At 41.8% G+C, this 26150-nt stretch overlaps 1 protein-coding gene across 2 annotated transcripts in view; it reads left to right on the forward strand.

The window, feature by feature from the left end:
• The first annotated feature begins 14309 nt into the window (after positions 1 to 14309).
• CDH5 (cadherin 5) overlaps positions 14310 to 26150 on the forward strand; it is a 31496-nt gene continuing 19655 nt past the window's right edge. Inside the window, exon 1 of one of the 2 annotated variants that reach the window (XM_040570710.1) lies at positions 14310 to 14517. The gene's annotated coding sequence lies outside the window, so the exon portion shown is untranslated. The remainder of the gene's footprint in view (positions 14518 to 26150) is intronic. The other variant, XM_040570711.1, reaches the window with a different exon arrangement.

Genomic DNA, 26150 nt, shown 5'->3' on the forward strand with positions numbered 1-26150 from the left:
ACCTGACTTGAAAGACAGAAATTATTCCAAGTATTTTCCACATAACATTTTAAAAGACAGAGACTTTTATCTTCTCCATGTATATTTTCCTCTTTGCTCATCCTCTTAGCTCACCCGTATAACTGCCAAAGAAGATTTTTTAGAAAATACAGACCAGCTTTCGCTACAGCTGAAGTCTTACATTTCATTATAAGATATGTCTCATCTTTTACTTGTCACATTACAAATGGAATTAGGATGTAATTAACACACATCCTATAATAAAACCACTCATAGGATTACTGCAAAAAAATTCCCTTTAAAATCAGAGGGCATTAGTAGTAGTGGAGGTTTGCCTTTGTACAGTACAGATATTCACACTTACTAAAAAGTCCTCAGCCATGAAGATTTGACTACTCTAAGTACAGCTGTTACTCTCAGACAGGTCGGTAAGTAGAAGAAATGGAGTTTCCATCTGTAGTGCTAGCTTCTATTGCATTGTGCAGGCATATGCAAACTGGTTGTTTTAAAAGCCACATTGTTTACACATGCAAAATATCACATTTTTGCACATATTTTGAATTCAGAGCTCAAAGTACCACTACACTAGTGGCCTAGAGAAAAATTAAACCTTAAAGGTGAAGTCTCTCTACTGCTGTTGATTTTCTTGAGATCTGTTATTTAATCTACCAGTGCTATCATTGATCTAACAGGCCAATGCTAATGATTTTTTTTAAATACAGAAAAAAAAGACAGAAAAAATAGATGTTATAGCCGCAGAAGAGAGACTAGGAAGGCTGATGAATACTTGCTGCAGTTGTACTTGCATGCAGGGTGATTACTGTATCTTGGGTCACGACAGCTCTTCAGGATAAAATTTCAGATGTATGCAAACTGAGATAACCCCTATCTAGAGTGGTAAGCTACTAACAACAGAGAGTATGTTTTACTTCTTAAATGAGATTCTTCTTTTTCCTTCCTCCAAGGTCTCCCATTTCTACAAGTTATTAGCATTAAAATACTATTACAACAGAGAAAAACATTCTTCTCGCTTACTTTATATTTTGCTTTGTTTGTTTTGTCCAATAGCCACTTTCTAAAGTGTGGAGAGGAAAAATAAAAGGAAGAAAAAAGAAGAAAACAATTCAAATGGGGAAAAGCCTGCTTTAAAGGTACAAGTTTAATATGTTACAGCAGCCTATAGCTTATTTCAGCAAAAGTCCAAATACAATGTGCTTCCTGTCCCAAGCTTTGTTACACAGTGGAAATCCTTTGCATAGATGGGTCAAAACAAACCAAAATTACTGTATTCAAAAACAAAACAAAACAAAGTTCCCATTTCCATGTGTAATTGCATTCAAAGTGCATTTGATAGCATTTACTGACATGCTGCAGTCACCATATGGCACATAAACCCACAGATTTAAGCAGGGAAGACTTGCCTACTGGGAAAGAATAGATCTGAGAGATGTAATAGATAACCACGCTAGATGATTCCCAGCTACATAGCAGGCTCAGCAGTGGCAGCCTCATCTTCCATCTCACCTACTCTCCGCTGGGGCCACATCCTCTTTCACTCTAAACCCACATCCTTGAGGTAACCCTGAGATTTATCTCTGGAATAATCTCTTACAGCTAAAGATGTGTTCAGGAGTGTTTTGGGGTATGCTGCTTCATCGAAGTGTTCTTCAGTACTACAATTCTGATCATCCTACTATGCATGTCAACCAATTAGTTGTCTTTGGTTACCCACCTCCTACAACTACAGCCCATCTCTTTCCTCCTGTCCTTTCACGGATTTCCCCTCTTTTCAGCGGAAATGTGAAAGGCAGTCTCCTTCAGACACTGAAGCAGTCTGGTATTACAGCATCCTTTCAGACATCAGCTGGGCATCCAGACCGTGTCTTCCCCTTGCACCACGATATGTACCTTTAACTGAATGCCTTCAGAAAGCTGAAGAATCACTTGTTCCTTCTCTTCAATATAAGTCTCCTCTTGCAACCAAGGAGGAGAGAAACTTCCTAAGTGGTCCAATAAACAAGCATGTACGATGAATGTCACGGGGAACACTAGCCTGGGGTGCTTGAACTCCACAGCACCTCCTGGCAATACCAGCCCCATTTCACTCTGTGACAGACTGAGGGAGGAAGAGCTGGAGAGCCCACTGGGTCATCTGCTACATTCCACATTCTGCTCTCGTAAAAACACAAGTACTCCACAAGCTTCAGGGATCCTTTGGCCCTACATCAACTGTTAAACCAGAGAAAGAAGAAGAAACCCTTGACAGCAAACAGGCCTCCCCTGACAATATAGGGAGAGCACAGGACGTGCCCTTCCCCTGTATGCCTCTTCGCAGCAGCAGCAGCATAGGCTTTCTGCTGCTGAAGTACCTTGTGTTTGCTTCATTTATATAGCTGGAAGTAGCTGGCACTACAGTTAGATAATACATGTAACAAACACAGATGAATGTTACCAATCCAATTCAAATCCGAAGTCAGCTCCCGCTTTCAAGAAAATGAACACAACATCTGATTTTAAATGGTACTAAAAGTCCTTAAAATCACTATTGTATTTCTTAGCACTTCAGATAGAGACACTTGCAAGTTGTGTCAACCTGCAGTAGTACAGCCAAAATGCAAATCACCTTACCCATGCCAGTAGTACCATTAAGGGAAATAGGACAATTCTTCCCAACATGATGTACAATTACTTGTATTGTAACAAAACAGTGGGTCATGGACTAGAATCTAAAAGAAAAAATCTAAGCCATCCTTAAAGAGATGGCACAATTTCCACAAAAACTAGGAAACTGGTAAGCTATTTGAGTCATTCACAAATTTGTTTCTAGGGACTTCATCTATATTCAGCCATAAGAATTTAAAGTAAAGCCAATTTTAAAACTTAATTAAGTGTCCTGGTTTCAGGTAGGACAGAGTTAATTTTCCTCCTAGTAGCTGGCAGGGTGCTATGTTTTGGATTAGAATGAGAAGAGCGCTGATAACATGCTGATGTTTCAATTGTTGTAGAGCAGTGCTTACACCAAGCCAAGGACTTTTCAGCTTCTCGCTCTGTCCTGCTAGCGAGCAGGCTAGGGATGCAGCAGGAGCTGGGAGGGGACAGACCCAGGACAGCTGACCCAAACTGGCCAAAGGGGTATTCCATACCATATGGCGTCATGCTGAACAATATATAGGGGTGGCTAGCCGGGGTGGAGGGGGTGGCCGGCTGCTCGGGGATTGGCTGGGCATCGGTCAACGGGTGGTGAGCAATTGCACTGTGCATCACTTGTTTCATACACATTATTACTATTAATACTATTATTATTATTATTATTATTATTATTATTTTCCTGTCTTAATAAACTGTCTTTATCTCAACTCACAGGCTTCACTTTCCTGTTTCTCTCCCCCATCCCGGAGAGGGAGGGGGGAGGGTGAGCGAACGGCTGTGTGGTGTTTGGCTGCCAGCCGGGCTAAACCACAACATTAAGCTACAGCTGGGTAAATCGATAAAGAAGTTACCCTAATGCCTTCAACTCCTTGCAGAAGCAGAGAAAAGAGCGATTTGTGGCCATGTCTGGCTGAAGATTTCAAACCGAAACGCCACCTGCCCATCACTCTGCCCAGCAGGGCCCTGCTCTAGACACCAGGATGAACTTGATCAGCAAACTGTCCTGCACATCCGACTCTAGCTTTATGATGCCACACACATTTTTGTAGATGAGATATCAGTGCAGCTAAAATGAGGTGGTTTAGCCCTGAAACATGCAGCACCAGTGCAAGCTCCTACGTCACGCTGTAGGAGGGTGGCTTATGGTATGCATATCCAGTCACCCCAGAAAATACTTTTGGCATTGGCTAGGAAATTGTTGCTGGGAAAAAACAAACACAGAAAAGCAGGAAAGCAGGTTTGATCACCCTAGGTTCCCTAGCATTGCAGGCAGGGGGCTGCTCCCTTCGGCTGCTCCGAGACTCGAGGGGCGCAGCTGCCCTGCAGCACCCAACAACCCGCAGCAGGCGCAGAGGAGGAGAACAGAACTGGAGGAGGCTGCAGCAGGGAGCAAGAGACGGGGGCGTAATGGCCAGGCCGGGCCGCGTGGCACAGGGAAGGGACATGGATGCTGAGCACATCTGGACCGGCAGGGAAAGAGGAGTAAATGCAGTATGGTAGCTGGAAAGGGAGGGGGTGGGAAGGATCCCTATGCAGCAAAAGAAAAACAAATTCTCAGCTTTGCAACAGGAATATCTGCAACCACCCGAGCACTACCTCCACCTGCTCAGTCCCAGCAATTCCTTTCAAGGCAGCATGCCACACCGCGGCCAGCTGAGGAATCTCTCAGCACCCCAGGCTCCTGGCTGCACCTTATCAATAAAGGTGGCAAGCTAATAAGCTGCTCTGCCTAATAGGCACAACTCCTCCCGCAGAAGCAGGAAAGTCTCTGACCCTCCAGCAACAAGCAGAATGAAGCAAAGATTGCTCTGTCACTGAATTCTTTTGGTCACACAAACCTTACAGATTTATGCTGCAAACTACGTTTGTTCATATTTATTAACGAAGGCATGTGGTACAGCAGTCTCATTTTTTCATGTGCTAGTTGCTCCCTTGCTCTGTAAAGCCAAATCAGAACCTGGAATTTCTCATTTTCCTGATTTGTGATGCATTTAACCCTCACTGAATAGTTAAACGCCATGACCACAGTTGCTCTTCACATTCTTCTTTACCTCCAGACAGTCATGTCAAAATAAAGCACAGCATTTTTTCAAACATAGCCCAAGACACCTGAACTGGTCAATCACTGCTAAAGAAGTAATTCCAAAATTTCAACTATTATTCAAGTAACTGTGAAAAACAGGAGTTTAAAAAGCAGCCACAGCAGAAGCCTCTTATATCTACACCTGTATAATTGTCAGAGATCATCTATTCCAATAGAGTAAACTGACTCATCATAGAGAAATCTTCTCTTTTTACAGGCTTTCACCTAGTATATTAAATATCTCAGCCTGCTCATTGATACAGTTCCACTGTCAAAGCATTCTCTGAAGTTCACATCACTTTAGTCTTACTTTGACCCATATCTTATAGGAAATCTACTTTTTGTAATGACAATAGTAACACCTTTTTTTTCCCCCCTCCCGGATAAAACAGGACAGAAAATCTTTGCTGTGACAGTCAGAGAGTGTTTGTGCGAACCAAATACTCTGCGATTCCACAGATGTGCTTCTCTGTTTCAGTGCTGGGCCGAAGAGGGCAGCTTTGTCCCACAGGACTGCTCCCACCAGAGCCACACAACAACTTTGCCCCCCCTGAGCTGGAAGCCACCACAGAGGAGTCACCAGCAGCAGCAGCACATTCCAGTTTGTTGACTCACTGCACTTCCCTGCTATTTCCATGTGTGCCTTTTTGTTTCTGAAGAGCCAGATTTCAAAAATTGGCTCCCATTTAGTGCTTACGTTTCAGAACCCCGCTGCACTCTTCCTGTGTGGCAGGCCAGGCTGTGACAACGCTCCTCAGGGATGGCTGGAACCGGCTTGTCTTCCATCCAAGCCCCCACCACAGCAACCCTTCCGAGGCTTTGAAGGAAACACGTAGAAGGCGTTTTTCATTGTGCCGCTGTGCACCTGCAGACTCTGGCCAAGGGCAGGAGCGGAAACAACAAAATTCTTCAAGAAAGCCAGATCCTTTGTCTCCTGAACCTGGGCAGGAAGCACTGGAAGCATCATGAGAAAGTTTTTCTAATGAGATCTTAGCTCAGTCTTGCAGAAGCCAAATAAAGCTTTGAGAAATCAACATGCTAATAACATCTGGCTATTTGAGTCAAGTATTTTAACGTGCCAGATCCTCGCTTTCACGGAGGTTTTTGTGCTTCAGACCAGGAGCATGGAACAGCCCCAGCACACGGGCTTGAGACGGCTGCAGGTCAGGCTCGGAGCCAGGCTGCTGGGTGGAGCGGCCACGGCTGCACGCCACGGCCCGGGGCTGGAGCCACTGCTCTCCCTTAACCTCGGGGAGCCTTCAGGTGGGGCTGCGAGTTACTCTGTTATGCAAATATTACTAATTACTAGACGTTTTAGTTCCAAGACACTTGAAGCACATTTGAAAACATTGCACTGAGAGTGCAAATAATACATAAAAGGTGTTGTGTGTGTTGTTTTGTTTTTTTAAGTGTTTTATTCTTTTCAAAACCAGATTTTTGAAGTTAATTCAGCATAATTTGTAAATTATGCATTAAACTGGTAACAAGTCAAAATAGCTGCAAATCTACGTACCATTTATCTTTCCCATTGTTTACTGTAAATATATCTTAACACAATGATTTAGAGGCGTGTTTTTTTTAGGAGTGCACTCAGGCAGACAGACTCTAATGTAAGTGTTCATGCACAAACTTTACATATTGCAAAATCATTCATTTTCTGTTTCTCTGAATTTCCAAAATTTATGTAAATCCTGGAAAGTCCAAGCATGGATTTAAATGCCTTAAATTTTCCATTGTGCTTTAAATATACATATTCTTCCCTTTGAGATTCTGTTTGGATGTTACCAGGCTACTCATTCTTTTTAATCTCCGTTAAAGTGCACAGGGATGGGCACGGCACAACCATTTGTACATTCAAGATGAAATATCAGCAAAAGAAAATTGTCTAGGGCAGATATATTTCAGCATGAATCATTAATCCCTAAAGCTTGAGCCTTTTCATTATTCATTACACATTTTTCATCCTGCATTATTCCCTCAGTTAGTGAAGTCGCAATGAGATACTTACAAACCAGAAATGTTAGCACATGACTGGGGACACCCGTCCTGTACCTCAGCACTAACAAACCAAGCAATTCAAAGGTAGCCAGAAGATTAAAAATGATTTTTCCACTGTATTGCAAAGATGACAGTCACAGAAATTTGGCATTTTATAGACCAGACCCTTCAATCTCTGTGACTAGTTTCCCTGAGCTGTTTGCAGGGTACCTCTTTCTGCCAAAAGCACCCAAACCTAAATTCTTGAACTTCCAACAGATTTGTGCTCCCCCTATGCTGTCAGAAGCTAGGATTTTTTTTTATGCAGTTATAAATATATTTCTTTTATTAAGAATTAAATGCTATTTTATCAGTTCTAGCAGAAGACTGAGAGGTAGTATTTTACATTCCATTGCAATGGCTAAATTCAAAGTAGTGCACATCAGAGCAGCTTCACTGCAGAGACGAGCATCACAGCTGAGAATGGCCTCTAGTGTTTAAATAAAGGAAAATACTGGCTGCTGATGCCACCACACGGATGGATCAGTTTCAACAGGACGGGGGAAAAAATCCATACTGACTGATTTCCAAGCCATTAGGAGTTCTTACACATACACTCACTGGCTAAAAGAGGCACAATGCAGACTGCAGAACAGGAACAATACATAGGGGATCGCCAGTGATACACTTAAACCATCTGCATTTGCACAGTGTTTGGCAGCAAAGCCAAAAATAAGGCAGCCTGGGTCTGGGGCTATAATAAAGGGAGTGCATATAAATGAGTAAAAGTCACTGAACCAATTTACAAGGCATTAGTGCCTTGGCTCCCAGACTTAAACCCCTTAGCAAGAATTCTTTCAGAGCAGCTCTCTCCACCCTCCTTTTGGCAAGCGCTCAGATGCACTCAGCCCAGTGGGCAGACTCATGAGGAGCTTTTATACAAAGCACATGTATCTACTTCCCTTCTCCCATGTGCTAGTTTAACAAAACAAAACCTCAATCCGAAATCCTGTGCCCTTGGGGACGTGGTGGCAGCAGAGTGAGATGTGGGTCCATCTGATCCGTGCCATACAAGGCTGGGAAGCCTCACTCAGTCTGTGTGATGCAGCGGAGCCCAGACCCCACACCTCACGCTTCTCCACCCCATCACTGGCACCTCACGCACTGCTAGCAGGGCGCCGCAGCCTCTCTCCCTCTCCATGAAAGAGTACGCCAGAGAGATCTGGCTGGCCCCAAGAGCGATCTGCCAGCCAGCTGGGGCTGGCACGCTGGGCACCGAGCAGGGCCGTGGCTCCACAGCAGCGAGGTAGCGTGTGTTTGTGTGTGCGCGCGTGTGTGTGTGCACGCTCCTTACCAGGGCACAGCAGAGCGCTGCTGGAAGATGCTCCTGCCACCAGCGTGACCAATCTGGGGGGATGAGGGCATGGCCGTGACCCAATGTGGGAGATGCTGATGTCAATGGCATGACTTCATGCACAGAGAATAAATCACTGCAGCACCAGAAGTTCAATATAACACAATAAAAGGAAAATCTAGAGACTTCAAGGGGCATCGAGGAAAGCATTTAAGATATGGGTCATCTCGTGTCCTGTAAACAAACAGCGTGGTTTCCCTCCCAGGAACTTGTTTATTCGCAAGGACTCATCTGGAACTGAACAAAGCACAGTGAGACATGTTCCTGCTCTGGCAAGTTTACAAGTGGGTATGGTGAATCAAGGTCGGGAAAGACACAGAGGTGAAATGGCACCTCAAAGTCACCCTGAAAGCAACCCCAAGCCTGTGACCTACTCTTCTTTGTTCCCTGCTGTTTTCAGCCCTAATGCTCTAAAATCTTACTCTCAAGATAAAACTCCTTCTGCACTTGATTAGCCTCATAAATCCCAGCTTCACAGAGCTATTTGTGAGACGCAGCTTTTGGGATGACATCTCTCCAATGCCTGGAATTTTTATTTGGCACACAGCTTGCAGATCGAGCAGTAATCTGACTTTTTATCTCCTCTGAGGCTCTCGCAGAACACTAAGAGGCAGAAAAGTTTGATTTAAGTCTTTTTGAAAGGAAAATCAGCATTATTTCAACTTTTTTTTTTTTTAAGTTTATCTAAAACCTTCTTCTGTTTCAGAGATTCATAGCAGGCATTTAACTTCAGAGCAAGTCAACCAAGCCAGCATTGCTGAATGCAGAGATGAGATCCACTCCTCTTGATCACCCCACACTGAAGTCAGGATCTTGCAGTGAAACATTTCTGCTGGCAGCATTTGACCCCTTAATGGGGAGAACATCACACAAAAAGCAGCGTCAGGATGGGTAGATCAGTTATGTAAATAGCATAGGAAGGAAAGAGAGGAGGCCATATCCCTGTTTTTCTCCAGCTCCCTATTCCTGATACGCTGCACCCCTTCCAGAGAGAGGAATTGCAGCACGCCGTTGGGACACAAGCACAGTGAGTGGAGAAACACAAGGCAGGGCTTAAACAAAGCCCCCCTCCACCCAGCCTCTCCTGCCCCAGCAGCCCCTCAGCACTACCACTCCATCCCCTGCTGGAGACTCTGTTTGGTTCTGTTGATTTTTTAAAACGAATGCAACGGGAATAGTTTGCACTGCAAACTTTACCAAAAATGAAGATGGATGTTACCTGTTTCAGGTCAGACCTGGGGTCACACAGAGAAACTTCTACACCAAACGTGGGCTTCGTACTTGCATTACCAGTCAGAGACAAAAGCTGGGCTGGTTCTAGAAACAATCAGCAATGATAATGAATGGCAGGTAACTATTTTCATCAGTTTTAAGTGGGAAAAGAAAAGTTTGTTTAATTTTTTAAGAACATTTCTAATGAAAGCAGATACTTTCTTTGGGTTAAAAAGTTTCACTGAAACCAGGCTTATCAAAACTTTTAATTTCTGAAAAGTTTCAGATCAGCTTCACACTTCTGCATTAAACCTGTTCTTCAAACCCAAACCACAAATCAAGGTTAGTGGGCCTCAGCTAGCCTGCAGGCTTGTTTGTTAAAATCCCTGTGGACTGCGTTTTCATTGAACTAATCAGAGGGATTTATTGTTCCTTTCTTTCAGTTCAATGGTAAGGCAGTTTCATTTTACAGCTCCTGCTCAGAGTGCTATGAAGACTTTTAGTACAATTTGGCTGTATTTTCTACCATCTTTATTTTCCTGTCTTTTCCACACAAGGAAACAGGATAGTTTGGAACCATTCCCCACTGAACATAATTAGACTCAAGTCCTGCAGTCATCAGTCTTCATGCAGCCACAGATCTCTCATATGATGAGCGATTTGCCTGATTAAGGAGCATGGGATTTGACCTTCCAGGAGAGCTCGAGCTTAATGAAATGCATATGGCACAGCCAGAGCAGTACTCTGGAAAACATTAGAGAAAATACTATCACATGTCCCCAGCAAACATCAAATTCCACCAGCCTCAACTAAAATTCCTCAGCAGTTGTTTTTTGTTTTTTTTTAATACACCTTATATTAAATAAATAAATAATGAATTAAAAAATCAGAGCTACATTCTTTTGTTTTAAAAATCTGTCGGATAGGAAGCTGAGTCAGACTCCCTGCAGGATACACACCTCAGCCTGTGACAAAAGGAAAGCAGTTACCCTGTAGAAAGCAGTGGAAGTGACTAAGAGCACTGCACTGCCCTGATTAAAAGTCCCCAAAATAACAAGACGTCTTTCTGCAGAGATTAAGCTTTCCACATGGAGCAGTAATTGTTATGTTTTAAACTTTAAGCAATGTTACTTCCAGAGACGCTTCAGACAACCGCCAGATACAACTGCACATTTAAAATGGGAGGGGATCTTACAATGACTATCTAAGCTGTTCAGAATTAGCATTTCAGGTTTATTTTTATAACTGAAGGCAAGCCTGTGCTCTCTTCTAGCACAGGTCTTAGCTGGTCATAAAAATACAGACACAAGTATTATTGTTGTGGCTGAGTTTCCAATCTTGGCAGACCTTCACTTGCACGGTGTTACAACGGTGGTTTTGGGAAGACAGATTACGTGGTCTAACCTTCGTAAATTGCTGCAAAAGTATTCTTCAGCCATGTTGCCACTTGTAAAGCCCCTCTCCAGTGAGAGTCAAATAGTGAGATAGTTGCTTACAAGGAATTAAAACATCAGCTGCAGCTGTGTCAATAGCTATCTTTAGTTTTGACGACAGCTTATTAAGGGCTTATTTATCCTATGCAATTTCACTGTAACTAGAGTTAGTTGCAATGACAAAAAATCCATGCTTATTCAGTGAAAGGCATGGGCTTTTCTACCAACTTTGATGGAATTTCTGCTGGCTAGGAACACAATGAACTTGTTTCTACAACTTTAGTATCCATTACTTCTTTGAGGCAAACTTCACAGACCATTAATCAGATGGGGCAACAAACAAGCACTTCAGGGGAAAACTGAAACAAGATGTAACTAAAAGCTATTATCCTAAGAGTCATCTTGCTTTGCTGGCTACACAGAACAGGATGAAATTTGAGTTTCAGATCAGCTGACTGATCTCCTCAGCAGCAGATAAAATATAATTCTGAAAAAAGATGCAAGATTCAATCTCACATTTATTGCATGCCGTTATCACTTCCATTAATTTACCCTAACCCAATCCCAGGTATCTGTGTATAGTAAGAACAGTCAAATGTAATAGATTTAACATAGTAAATAAGGGCTCTGTTTCTGCCCGTTCTAACACATTATTCCTTTCAGCAGTTACAAGATGACAGTCATTACTTTAGATTCACAGAAATGTCAAACAGACTGTGCACAAGCACCTTCAAAGCAAAGCGAAGGTTTACCCCATCCAATAAAGGAAAGACTATTTTAAACTTTCCTAGCATGACCAGTCTACAAGATTGCTTAGACACCAGCCATGAAGTAACACAGGCTAACATAGAAACCTTCGGAAGAGATGCTGATCTGAACCAGCACATCTAATCCAGGTGCCACAAACTCAGAAAAGAGCAGCTAACAAACACCTGTGAGAACAACTCTGGGAAAAAAGAGCAAGTAAGCCAGTGGGAACGGATGGATATAACAAGGTCTAGAAGTTGCACAGCAGTGCTGAACAGACAATGGAAAAGACTTGGTGTCATTTGGAACAGGAATTTGACAACAGCAGATGAAGGCTGTGAAATGTGAGTAAATAATTCTCCCTCCTTTTGCCCATACCACCAGCTCCATCCCTAGCATGAGTCACACTGAGTAGTGGGAAGTTCCTATATGCTAAGGATGCTCTTCATTTTTTACCCATTCCTTTCCCTTCCTGAAGTTTTAATATTAAATAAGATTTCAAATTTAAAATGAGGGATCTAGAGGGTAAATACACCTGCTGATGTCTAATCACACACAGGACATTTCCTGTTATCAATATTGATGTAAATTACCAATATTTTGTTTAAAACACTACCTCCTTGCTTGCAAAAGCAGTCAACAAGCTTCTTTTTTTTTTTTTTTTCCAAAGTCTTATGATTTGACAGTGATGATAAAAAGTCTGAAAGTCTACAGGGAAACTTCCTTGCTAGCATTTTGTGTCAGCAGCTTTGAAAACTTGATGACATTCACAACCTAGAAAATGCAGTACCTAAAATACTTGGGATTAAATAAAGGAAATGAGGTGGTTTGAACCATTAGGAGCTCTGCCTTCTGTTGAGAGGGATGCAAAGATAGGTTGTTCATTCCAAAAAATTTCAGGGCACATTTCCTTATAGCCAGAAAGAAACTTTAAAGAAACAGTTCAGTAGAGATGAAATCTGTAAAACAGAATATGGAAGGCTTTGAGATTTTAATAAGGTTTCTAAAATTTGAATGAAATTATCTTCCTCAGAGCTCATAAATGGTTTTCAGTTACTCTATTGAGCTCTGAAACAGAGCATGCTAAAAATGCCTTTAGAAACATTCTCATTCTTTTCCTTGAACTTTTCACTAGTGATAAAACAAGTCACCTAAGACAAAGCTTATTTAGTAGGCATCAAAACAAACCTTAATAATCTAGGCCTGCTGCCTCAGGGCATGCACAGAAAACATAGTGCTTTTCCCATTTCTTTCTTTGCATAATGGACATGAAGGGCTCTCTTATCCTCATCCTTTGTTTAGATTAGCTAAATAGCATGCTTACTCCCAAGTCACAGATACAAACATCAAAGGCTATGCAACCGTTGTAAATACAGTTGAAGTCATTTGCAAAAGTAAATCATATCTGGGACAGCTGTATGCTGTGGGTACCACTTTATCATTGAGCTACATCCTGACCAGATAGCTGCAGTTCCCTGGAAAACCCCTATCAGCATCCTCCCTGCTCTTCTCTCAGCAGTGAAATAGAACGGCTTATTTTCTTGTAAGGGATCTTAATTCTAGTTGGTCTCCTTGAGTAAGACGTTGAAAAATGTCTTCTCATTAGTTGCTTAACTTTTCTGAATAACTAACGTATCAAAATTTTTAAAACGCCATTCATCTCTGCTGCTGTACATCATAAAAATGTGAAATAATAAAACCAATCTCAGCCTTCTAGAAAGCTAGGAAATCAATCCTATCACCTGTGCTGGGATGTGATGACAAATAGGAGCAAGAGCATATTTAACCATGGATCATTATTATTTAAAGTCCTACTTAAGATATGCTGAACATTTGCCTACTTTTATTGTAACTGTTTAAAAAATACAAGTGGGTTTTGAGCTAAGTCCCACATTTCTTAGATTTTTCTGTGTTATTTACTTAAAAAAATCCTCTTTCACTTGTACTGTACAATGTCAGAGGTACACCTTTGTGTTCGGTTTTAACACACAAGCAGGGGTCAGACAACAACAGGTGGAGCAGAAGGAGGCACCCCAGTCCCCCAGGTTTTGGGCGCTCAGGCTAGGCTGTAAGGCAGCCCACAGGGTCACCAGATTGGCCTCACTGAGCAACATCCTGACCTAAGCCTCATGCAAATGACAATATTAGAGACACTGAGATCTCTAATACTGAGGCTTTGGTGAGTTTCCCCACGTCTGCGAACTGCGCAGCAAGTCAGCATCAGTAACAGAACACAAACACTGAATCTTTCCCTTCTGACTGGTCTGAGTGGTCTAGAGGCATAAACTAACCATAATCAGGATGATTCAAACACTTTCTCCTTCTGGAAGGCCCACCCACACACTGTCTTGTTTCTGGCATCACAATTTTACCTGGGAAAAATAGTGTTAAATTTCATTTTCACGTTCAGCATTGATAGACCTTACAAGAACCCCAGTCTCACTCACATGAGGGCTTCAGCTTTTCTGCTTGTGGATACAAAAATCCTTACAGAAAGGACATCTCCAAATGGCTTCAAATTATCACGTTTGTGCAAAACAGGCATAGCCTGTGCTGATCAAATATCAGCCACTATTTAAAGTATCATTTCTGATAATTCCTAAAATTCTTTATAAAATGACACTAAATAATGTACCAACTTTTGTGTTTCTCTTAGAGCCAATTTCCTTTTATTCAGCTACCTCATTAGAGGCAGCAACAAATAAGTCAGTATAGCAATAATAAGGCTAAGTTTATCTTGTTTCCTCCACTCCCTTTTCTCGCTGAATTACTAAGACTTGGAACAATAACAGGATGCCGGGATGCAGGATGGGAAAAGGCTGACTCCCAGATGGAAAACCTTGGAGATTGGATTGTGAACACTCCCAGTATTGCTTAACGAAAAGAAGTGGATTTTTCTGTTTGTTCTTCATTTTCTTTGTACTGCTTAACTTTTCGGGATACTGTTGATTTTAGTTTGCCTCATTTGGGAACAAACTGAAGCTCCACCAACTCTGACTCAGGTAAGGAATAAACGGTATTTGCTGTCCTTCAGCTGTGAAGTTAACTGTAAAGATTTCTTACCTCCACCAAATATGCCTTCTAACGTTTTAAATAATTTATGAATTAACAGTGGACTGGCTATGAATTTAATACCTATCCACACCATCCTTTGGGCCTAATACTGATATCATATAAACCAAAATAAGCGTAGGCAACAGCAGAGCTGTTAACAGTTTACACTGGAAGAGGAAAATTTCTAAATTTCCTGGGCTATAGCACAACGTTCCCAGATCGCTTTTTTGTAGTTCTGTTCTGTAATATTTAGATTATGTTGCCAATGTTCATTCAATATGGAAAAAAGAAATTCTATTGCAAATTGCACCTGTAAACCATTTACAAAATGATTTCACCTGCTGTGTAGAGTTACAGGCTTGGTTTTGTTTCTAGCAAGCAGGTGTATGCTGGGCTATGACTTGACACGGTACATTCCATCAAAAGGAGGGTTGCCCTTGGTATTTAAAAGGTGCTATGACTTGGTCGTTAAAATGCCAAGAAGAGGTGAAAGCCACCACACATACCAGCCACCTTTGGCATATCGCGCTTGCTAAGAGAGGTGCTTAGGGCTTACACAGAGAGTTTATATAAACACCTCGCTGCCTTGCTCTCTTAAGTCTCAACCTTAGACTACCAACTTTTACAGCCCCTGTTTACCTCCTTTAGAAGTTTCTTGAGCTCAGAGGTCCAAAATAAAACATTTTTTCTGACAAGGTGTTTCACAAACACTGGCTTGACGCAAAAAATTTGGTTGAAAAGGTTTATCTTTTCCTACAGACAGCATAGCAAGCCCCTGAGCTAACAAGTTTCCTGTTCAGCTTGCAGAAACTAAGCATTTATGCATAAGAGATGAACTGATACTGCTTTTTGTGTAAGAATTCTAGTCTGCAGTAGTGGGGCTGTCAGTGTGCACAGCACCTTACAGTGCTAGTTGTCACACTGTAATAAAGATAAAGGAAGGAAAGAAATAAAAGGAAAAAAGATATGGAAGAAGATGAATTTCTGCGAGAAAATCTGTTCCATTCTCTGCTATTGAAAGCATTGAAAGTTGGTTGCTACTGCAGTTAATGAAGGTGTAGTTAATCAATGTGTTCCTGCCTCCACTGATTATAAATCATCGTACCAGCATTTGTGAAAGCAAACGGTGTTATAGCTGTTCATGTAGGAAAAATATTAGACAAAAGCAAGGATACTCCAATGATTTACAAAAGGTTCTCATCTCAGGTTAATTTGTGCCTTGCAACAACACCCAATATACCAGAAACACGCCACAGAACTGCTGACTTGCAATTCATCTGAGGTATCGCCAGGAGTTACTTCTTAGCCATAAAAGAAAGGGTGACCATCAGGAGAAAGGGACACGGCTTTAATTTAGCATATAAAAGCCTTAGACTAGTGTAGTATACTACAGAACTGTATGTGAACTTACAAACAATACAACAAACGAATCCAAAAGCAAAAGATAAACTCAACAAATCATTCCTGCTTTGTCCACAAAACAGGTTTACTTTTGAGAGTGCTAGAGGTGCACTGCACTAAGAAATACTTCCCAGTGCCTTGCTCTTTAACGTAAGATCATAAAACTGTTTCTTAAACATTTTAAAGCAAATGCTGACTCTGAAAGTAAGCCACGAGACAGCTCTGTGCTATTCAGTAACCTGTAGCTTGCACAGAGCTATCGGCTGGGTTCAGTGCCAAAGAGAAAGCTTAGACAAAGGAGGTTCCACCCAAACAGTTAACAGGTTTGTTGCCAAAAGAAAAGATGGGTTTGTTTCATATCCTGCCTCTGTTGAATGAAACAGCTGAAAACAGGATATAGGTGAAAATCCCTGGTTATGGTTTAGAGGCTCCCCTGATTTATAGCTGTATGGAACAAAGGATTGCACTGCACATCCACAAATCACTGTTTCAATTAATATTTCAAATGAAAAATAGAAAAACTTCATTTTATTTTGGCCTGGTTACATGTTTACAGAACTACAAGCTTGTATCTGGCCAGATAATGTTTTGTATTTTCTAAAAAGGCAGAGGTTCACAGAATAGAGATAATTGATTATTTCTAGCAACTGAGCTTTTTGTAAGTGATCTTAGTGGTTACTTTTGTCACTTGTCCATATTTCTTTTTTTCCTCAGGTTCTAGATGTTTAACTCAGAGGTTCAAGTGTTAGTGCCAAAGAGAAAATAAGAGGTTCTCTATTTGTGAGAAATTTGTTGAAAATAAAAATGGTTTGGTGCATTTTTTAAAACCAATGCCTTTCCTTTTGTTATCCTTGGATGTTTACAAATCAAAAATCCCCTCCAGTTTCCCACTGATACTTCTACTTTAGAACACATCAAAGAGCGATTATTTGTGTAAACTGGAGTTTTGTTAGGACAAAGAGAGATGACCAGCTCACAGTCGCTACGGTAAAAGTTGGGTAAAAATTCCCCCCACACGCCTTTTAAAGCTGATCAGAATTCGAATTAGGAGAGCAGACCTCAGTACATCCCCAGCTGGATACTAGTTTGGCCCACGATGGGGATGAGTTAGCTTGATCCAGCTGCTGACTTCCCTTCTGTGCCCTACTGCATTCAAGAGGCCTCCTCAGGTACTGCAAACACAGGAGGCAGAAGGCACTGGGGTACCACACACAGTCATGATCAGGAGCCCCCATTTTCACTGCCGAGAACCTGGCAGGCATCCTGCTCAGGGCCTGTCCTCAGCCATGCCATAAGGGATCCAGGACCGGCTCCACTGCAGGCCCAGGAAACCCACCAGCAGGGCTAACGCTGGGACTGACGATGTGCAAAATTAATGCACATCACTCACCACACACCTTCCACCTGCCTCCTGAATTCTGCAATGAGTCTGGTCTCAAAATACAAAAAGTTCAATAAAAATTTGCCAAGATCCAGTTTATGGTTCTTCCATACAGGGATGTAAGTTAGCCTTTTCATTCAGTAAGAGCCTGAGCTTCGCTCCTCTTAATATGAATTTCAGATCTGTCGATAAGCATGAAACAAGCTATATGTTGCTTGTAAGATTTTGCTGAATATTTTATGTACACTCTCTCTGTAGCACACTATTGAGATGGATGCTATCTGTGCCTTGAGTCTGTTTTGTGTACACACTGCCATACACACCTGTTGGGCAGGCAGTGAGAAGTCTTGGGGCCGTGTCCCCTTACGTGTTTAATTGAAGCCCACAAGCACTGGAATGGCTCAAAAGCTCAGTGTTTTTCAGGGCAGGGCAAAGAGGGAAACTTATCCATCCCCTGCAGGTGTTTACACTGCCTGCTTCGGTCTTGGTACTCCGAGTGTAACCAAGATTTACAATCAGTAAATCACAGAGAGGCAAGCAGGTGGATGGACACTCTGGCAGACTTATCTCCAGACAAGTATTTTTGTGTTGAGAGAGAGAGCAAAACTGTCTTACAAAAGATTAGGAGCTACATGTGAAAGTGTTATCAAGCAACCTCCATAAAAGGATCCAGAGTTAATAGTGAAAAATAACTGATTTTTCAGAGGAAAGACAAGCACAGTCACCTGGTACACAGTGCAGAAATTGCAGGACAACTTTCCAAAGGACAAGTGGAGTGGAAGGAGTTTTCTTCTGCCCTAACATTGCTATCTGAAATGTCAGGAATGACACCTGAATAGAGCACCACCATAGTCAGAGGTAGACCAAAAGCAGACACCTTTTAAATTCAGCAGGGTTTTTCTTCATGATTCAAAATCCCAAAACAACAGCATTCTTGTCTCAGCCTAGCTGTCATCATAACCCTCCTGTTCCTATGGGATTTTGCAACCATCTTTTGCCAAAACTTGAGGAGCAAAGGCCCTCTGTTTCTATTACACGTTCCTTTAAAAAGCCCACTGTCAGCCTTCACCCATGAGTAGCAACCCTCCTGGCCCTGCAACATCAGGAGGAGTCCTCCTGCCACCTGGTGAGGTTCGTCTGGCACAAGGTGCGTTATTTGCAGCTCGTACGGGCCTTTGTCCTCATTATGTAGGACAGTATAAAGGGAAATTCCACTTCCACAGTATGTCTGGAGGATACAGTCACATTCCTTCTGCTGTCTTTGTCCACATTTCTGAGCAATGCCTTGGTAGGATCAGTCTTCCTTTTCCCCTTCCTTTTATGATGCTATCTGTTATGAATTTGTGGTCTGGAAATCCTCTCTAGGAGTGCAAAGTGTTCCTTAAAACATTCTGCTTGAGAAGACTAAGGGCCTAATGCTGCTGTCCTGCGAATGATAGGAAATCCTGCCATTGATGGGAATTGCTCCTGTGTTAGGTTTAGTTTCACAGACGGTCTCAACTGGCACAGAGCTTTAGGTTAGCTTCCCCCTTCTTTTTGTGGGGTACTCCCTTCCCCCTCCTCCAGTCCTACACCTGAATTCAGAGATTTGCAGTATCTGACTGGATTTTGTTGTCACTGTCTTTCAAGATAAATAAGATTTGTCTGCAAGAGAGCCAGTTTACTCACGTTAGGGTGAAGCCCACCAATCATTACTACTAATAAGGTTCCTTTTTTTTTTCCACCACCTAATCTACGAATCCAAACCTACAATTAAATAGTATATACTGCCTATTTGTTCAGTTCTGTTAGTGACAGGGGGTTTTATGCTGTCATTAAAACGTAAACAAATATTGCTGCACTGTGCATATTTTAGTGTCATCCAGATGCACTCCAGCTAAAACACATATCCACATGGAAACTGAGAAGCAAGACAGAAAGCAGAGAGTACAAAAAGCATGGATGGGTTCATTATACAAAGATGATAATGGGGACAAACACACTTGCTTTGTACACTCGATTTGCCAGCAGCGGCCTTGGTAGAAGTTTAGGATTAGTATTGTTGCATTGTCCAGTAACCGCACTTGGAGATGACTTAAGCTTCCAACAGGAAGAAAGGGGCATATTTCTCTTTGGAATACATTGTGTCATTTTCCGGCTGTGAAATGGTGAGCTTTATTACCTGCCTTTTATGGATTGGTCTTCAGCTTCCTTAAATGAAGAGGAAGGCTTCATTCATATAAGAAAAGCGTTTTCAGTAGTCACGATTAAAATACGAGCAGTAGGGAAAATAAACGTTCCACTTAGGTAGCCACTAACTGAGAGTCAGAGTTCCCACCTCAGCTTAAGCAGTATCTCCAGCTGTGCTTCAGCTTCAGACAGCAAACCCACAAAGCACAGCTCTGCTGGGAACAAGAGCTTCCCAAGCAGTCAGGCTGCTTTAAAACCGTTTGCTCCCGGGGGTGCTCACCACGCCAAGCCCCAGTGGGGCAGCAGCAGCTGCAAGGCTCCATCACCACCACGGGTCCCACTGGCAAAGACCTGGGCACAGAAAACTCCCTGGCTCAGCCAGGTGAAAGCCCCCAGCTCTCACTTTTATCACTTTAACAAATACCCCTTATCAGGTGTAAACAACAGCACCGCCTGCCCTGAAACAAGGCCACTCCTGCCCTCACATCTTACATGCTGACCCAGCACCTACCACAGCTGTCATTTGTTTCAAGAAGAAGGAAGCTCGGCTTAGGTGGGGGTTTTCCTCATTGCCTCTGGACTGGGGTTGTGAAATTCATTAGATTAATGACCTACTTAAGCCAGTGCAGAGATAATGGAGCAAAACACAACACTGTGTTAAATCTCAGCAACTTCCACATGGAAACGAAACCTTAGGGAAAACAGTCTAGCTCTGAAGTCTGTCATAAAACTTACAACAGCTTTCCTCATCTCTTGAAGCTTCTCTGTGTCTGAGGACTGAATTTCCAGGCTTTCCAGCTTCACTTCATCAGCATTGTAAGCTGGAAATTTGCTTCCCGAGTTTTATTTTGATTCGAAACTGAGATTTTCCTGACTCCAAAAGCTAAGCTGGAAGTAGCTGTAAGTAAAAATATTGAAAGGCTCATTGTAAATTCATAAAAGTAGCAATAATATCATCTGTATCATCTCACAACACACGGAGAGCATAACAATGGAAATGTTCCAGGAAAAGGCTGTAACTATAAGGGTTGGCAGAAAAGGTCTTGAAGTTAATTAAGCCTGGTCTGGCAGTCTAGTTGAATAAGGGCAGGAAATAGAGAAGAATGAACTGACATTTGAATTGGACATTTTAAAAGGGGGAAAAATACTGAATACTAATAACCAAACAAAACAGATCCAGACACACCCTGTTTTTCTAGCCTCTTGCCCAGCCAGAAAATTAGATTTATTTATACGTATATGCTTTCTTTATCTGCCAAAACAATAACTTTCAGAGGAAGTGCCAATGCATTAAGTTACTCAGTAGAATAATCTGGACAAGGGAATCAGAACACACATACAGCTGAACGTATTTTCTCTGCTTCAGAGTACTGTTAGCACAATAAATACCCATTACTGAGACCTACACATGATGCTTGTGCTAGAGACAGATACTTTTACTCCCAAGCTTCTGTTAAAGGAAATGTCAAGAAAAAAAAAAAAATCTTATCTGCAGCAAACACAGCTACATTGTAGTTTAAAAAATATATATTTATTGCATACAGTTCCTCAAAGGATGGGGACTTTTCCTTAATCAAAGCTACTCAGTTGGAGCTCTGTGCTTGGAAGCCTGTGATACTAAAGCTTTATCTGGAAACAAAGGAGAAGTGGAAAAAGCTTTATATATTATTCTCGCAGAGCACCTTATTTTTTTTTTTTTTTTAGCTTGGACAAGCTCTTAAGCACTCAGTGACAGCTCCAGCTGAACTCTGTGTACAGCAGAGCTAGCCAGGGGGCAGCATCAAAACAGATCAATTCTGAACTGTGCGTACCATTTATTGTAGGAAACAAAGCTTCTGGTTAGAGATGCCTGAGAAATCTTTTTAGCAATTCCAAACACCTCCAATATAACAGAGCTGTTCCATCTCTGCATGGGGATAACCAAATAATTACTGGAGGATTCCTCTGTCCCCCTCTCACCCAGAGCCCCACTCCCCATTGTCAAACGATGCAGTCGAAGTGTGGGAGCTGCTGAGGATGGGGAAGGCTCGGTGCTGAGACACCTGCCTCTCCGCCTCTCCTGCCGGAGCTGCCGCAGCCTGGGCTACACAAACATTAACTGGCTGAAAGAAAGCAGTGAAGGGGCTGGCTCTACAGCCACTGCAGGTACTGCCAATGAGACTGACACAGACCCGGTCATTCTTCCGTGTCAGTCAGACCCTTCTCAGGAACGAGTACACCTGACTGCAAGAGCATCATCAAAAATACTTGTTGCACACACGGAAGAGAACAGGTTCTTCGCCTGTCCATAACACTGGCACTTCATCGCCATTTCCAGCATTTGTCCTTAGCAACAATTAATCTAGATGGGAAAGATTTTCCTCTTAGCTTTCTATTTCGGACAAAGAATTCACAGGGAAAAAATCTTTGCTCCTCCAAATTCTGCATGCAGGGTTTATTCCACTCATCTTATTAGCTCATTTCAGAACAGAAGGGCTGTATTTAATGCAAAGTAAACCCCTCGAAATAGTTCAGATTTCAACAGCATTTGGCAACTGTCATCAAAAGACATGTGGCCAAGAACAAATCTTCTGTCATTTAATTGTTAGTTTCATCCCTGCAACATCTGGAAAGAAAAGAAATCATATTACTCATAGGTCCTACGAGCTTGCTGATTTAAAGAAATGGAACCTTCCAAATCACTAAAGCACACAGATCTATGTGACATGATGACGAGGTGGTAATATCCCGTACCAGAATCCAAACTCCACCTCTGGGCTTGAACACACCCACTAAACACCAGAATACTTCTGCTCCTTAGGAGTCATTCAACCCTCATACATGTGCATCCAAGGCTCAGGAGCTGTACAGAGATGTAGGAGGCTTATGACCTTAAACTCAATGCTGTCCATGCTATCAACTCTTAAGAGAAAGCCAAAATCTTCTGTTTATGACACTATATTCATTAGTTATGAAGTGTCACAAATTGGCTTAATAATCTTCCGTTTCATCACAAACAAGCACCAAAAGATTTTAACAACTCTGGTTATACTGGACACTTAAACTAGGCCCTCTGCTAAGCCCACCTTATCCCTTGTTGCATTTTGTACTAACATGTTTGTACGTGAACTGAAAGACTTCATGCATGGAAAGACAGGACAATACCACTTGCTACTTATTTAAAGCACAATAATCCAATTTGTTGTCACTTCAGGGAAGGCATCTGTTGTAAAGCATTACATGACTACAGCAGCATGTCCATCGTAAGAACTCTTAAGCAGCACCAGACCAGAAGTATTTCAGTGTTTCATCTATCAGGTCAGTTTCAAATTGGTTCTCTCTCAAGTATCTCTACAGCCTCTGTGATGACAAATAATATTGCTGTGAAAAATGAGTAGAGACACTGATTCTGCACCTGGCATGATACATGATCTACATGCTGAGAGCGTAAAATGAGGAAGATTCTTAAAACTCACCTAATGATTCAGTGTGGCTATAACAGACCTTCATGAGTATTTGTCTCCTGGGAGAGGTAGAAGGCCACCAGTTTCACTGAGGCTGGTGGATTACTTTCTAAACATACCTGGATGCTTATATAAAAGGAAAACAGTCATCCATTAAAATGACAATTGTACAGCATAACTGATCTGGGTGGAAGAGCGAAAACTAATCAGTGCTGTTGCAACTGCTCATTTTAATGCTTTCAAAGTATTGTTTTGCTTCCATCACAAATGCCATCCTCACCAAACAACCTTCGTTTAAATAATGCACCACTGTCATGTCAACAGCTGAAGTGATTCAAGAATTATTCATCTACTCCAAAAATAATGCTTTCTCAAAGTTCATGGGGAGACCAGCCCACTAATTAAAACATGCACTTAATTTGCTTTTCAGTTATCAGATTTGCAAGTAAGAAACTCAGATTAAAAACATATTACCACAGATTGACAGAAAAATGATTTAGTTCAAGATTGGAACTGGAATCAAAGCATGTGCACATGAATCACAGAAGTAGTCCCTCTTGGTTTGATAACTTTACTATGTAAGATTTTTGGTGTGCCACATATGAAGGAAAAAAACCAGCCTACCCCTGGCCTATGTGGAAGTTGCCAGATTTCATATATACTACACAGGTACATAAAAATACAGTCACATGTTTTCTTAGATCATGTATGGGATTCATTTCCACAAACAGAAATGTTTCAGATACATGGAGGTATCTAAATGATGCTATCCATAAAAGGCTGCCATTCCCTAAAGAACGCAGAACAACTGGGCACAAATTATCAGCCCATCTCTTCCAAATTGACCCAGAAAAGGGGATTGTTTGAGGTTTCCTAGAATTCTAACAGAAACCCAATTCAAAGCTCATTCAAAGCGTACGTGTGACATGCAGATAGGTACATCAAGATCTAAGCCAAACAAATTTAAATTAAAAAAAAAAAAGCTTTTCTAGATTTTAGAAACAGTATGAATTATGGCCCAAGTATCTCTAGGAGATACCTTATCATAAAAATTCCCTTGAGGTTTGCTATTCTTTGTTCTTTGCTCTTACTGAAGAGAGAAATCACCAAACCTTAGTATCTGCTATCAATCGTGCCTACAGTGGCATGTTCTTCACCTCATTACAGTCAAGAGCCACATGCAAAAACAAACGAGTTCCTATCCCGGCTGGGAGCACGTCATTACTCCATCACTGCAGCTGCTATCCAGGGACCAGCTGGCAGAGAAACAGACACCAGCTCTCCAAAAGACTCCTATGCACCTAGAGAAGAAGTCCAGCCAACATGGATGAGCACAAAACACAGTGTCTCCTGCCTGCTATAACGGCTGACTGCTTCTGTAGTACTGCACTGTTCACAGATCAAAGTAAGCACAGGCTCCTATAGGCTGTTCTTTTCGCGCTCACGCTGGCATTTTTGTTTTTGTTAATCTAGCCAGGTAAAATATTATCGGGCACATCACTGAGTAAAACAAACTCCAGTACAGTCAGAATTTACAGACGCAGGATCAGATCCTACCTGACTCATCTTGCTTCTCCTTCAGGTCTGTGATGAGGTGACATTTAGCAAACAAAATGCAAACCTATACATCCCTTTTCCAAAAAAGCTTCCTGGCAAGGAACAAAGGAGAACTTTGTGACCCCTTATAACTTTCTTCCTCATTCATTTCTCTAAAATCATTCTCTACAGCAAATGTCCTCTTAGACCACACATTTGTTATTTTCAGTTCGCATTTGCCTGCGTGACTCACTCAGCCTATTCACATAGCCACTGGCAGTATTTCCTGCAGCTCTTTAATCCTGGAGTCAGCAAGTCACTTGCTGAAATGCAAGCAGGGGAGTCAGGAAGCTCTGGGAAGACATTACTGTAGGTTTCATTACCTCTTTTCACCATCTTCAGTGCATGGGCATTCTCTCACTAGCTTGGAGGGTAGCTTTGTTGCCAAACCAGCGCTTGCCTCCCCATTTTTATCCAGCTCCATAGCGGAAATCACAGGGAGTCCTATCTGGCTGCCTGCTTTCCACCACTCTGTGTGGTGTCCTTTGCTTGCCAGAGCAGGGAAAACTTTCTTGTTGACTCTGCTGTCCATTCAGAAGCGGAGCATTGGGCTCTCCATCTAATCAAAAGCAATGAATCTTCAACATACACACAGTAATTTATAGTTCCTTTATAAACAAATTTCTTCATTTATGAAAGAATTACCTGTCCTGGCTGAGGACTCCGTCCAACCATCAGAGGAAGTTTTATTTTTTATCATCCAGGAGAGAATTTTTTGGTAAGTTAAACTGATAGGGGAAAAAATCATTGACATATTTTCCCCAGACCTACCAGAAACTTAGAGCTAAAATCAGAAAGAGCTTCCAGGTTAGAATTATTCTTTTTTTTCCCTGGAATATGAGGAGGCAAAACAGGAACCAAAATCAGAAGTGCTGAGTTATCTCTTCAGCTATACTGAGATACAGTGCTGCATCATCAACACCAACAACTGACCTATAACAAAACCACACAGCAGTGCCCTCACAATACTGAGCGACATCTGTTTTTTCTTAAAGTAGCACATTTAGTAAAGATACTGCTGGAGTAGTTTTTCATTCAAAGGTACTATCACAAGTATAAAATGTCATTTTATCATCAGTTTTCAGGCAGGCATTTGCACTCCAGATGGTTTAGTCATCATAGTAGCTATTTACTCAAAGGTACTATCATGCATATAAAGAGTCATTTTATCATCAGTTTTCGGGTAGGCATTTGCACTCCAGACTGTTTAGTCATCAGTGGAAGGCACTTCTCAGGTGCATAAAGACGACAGAAGGACAATCAAAAATATAATACTAGGTAGTCGGGCACTAGGCGCATTTAAATCAGTTCAATAATCTGGAAACCAAAAAGCAGCACAGTGATCTCAGGAAAGACCTGTTTTGAAATGAATCATTGTATATTGTTGAGAACATGACACATGACAGCTTTAATCAGAAATAAGAGAAATGCTGAGTAACCATCCAGAAAAAAATTATATTTGAAAGAGCAACACAAAATGATTGCTCCAAGTCAAATGTTGCACAATTTACTCAGTTTTTTTCAGTCATGTTACTAAAGTTTGAAGGTCTACCATAGTTCCCATTCTCACTGAACTCCCTATGTACTATTC

The sequence above is a fragment of the Cygnus olor genome, chromosome 12, assembly GCF_009769625.2.
Source record: "Cygnus olor isolate bCygOlo1 chromosome 12, bCygOlo1.pri.v2, whole genome shotgun sequence".
Lineage (NCBI taxonomy): Eukaryota > Metazoa > Chordata > Aves > Anseriformes > Anatidae > Cygnus > Cygnus olor.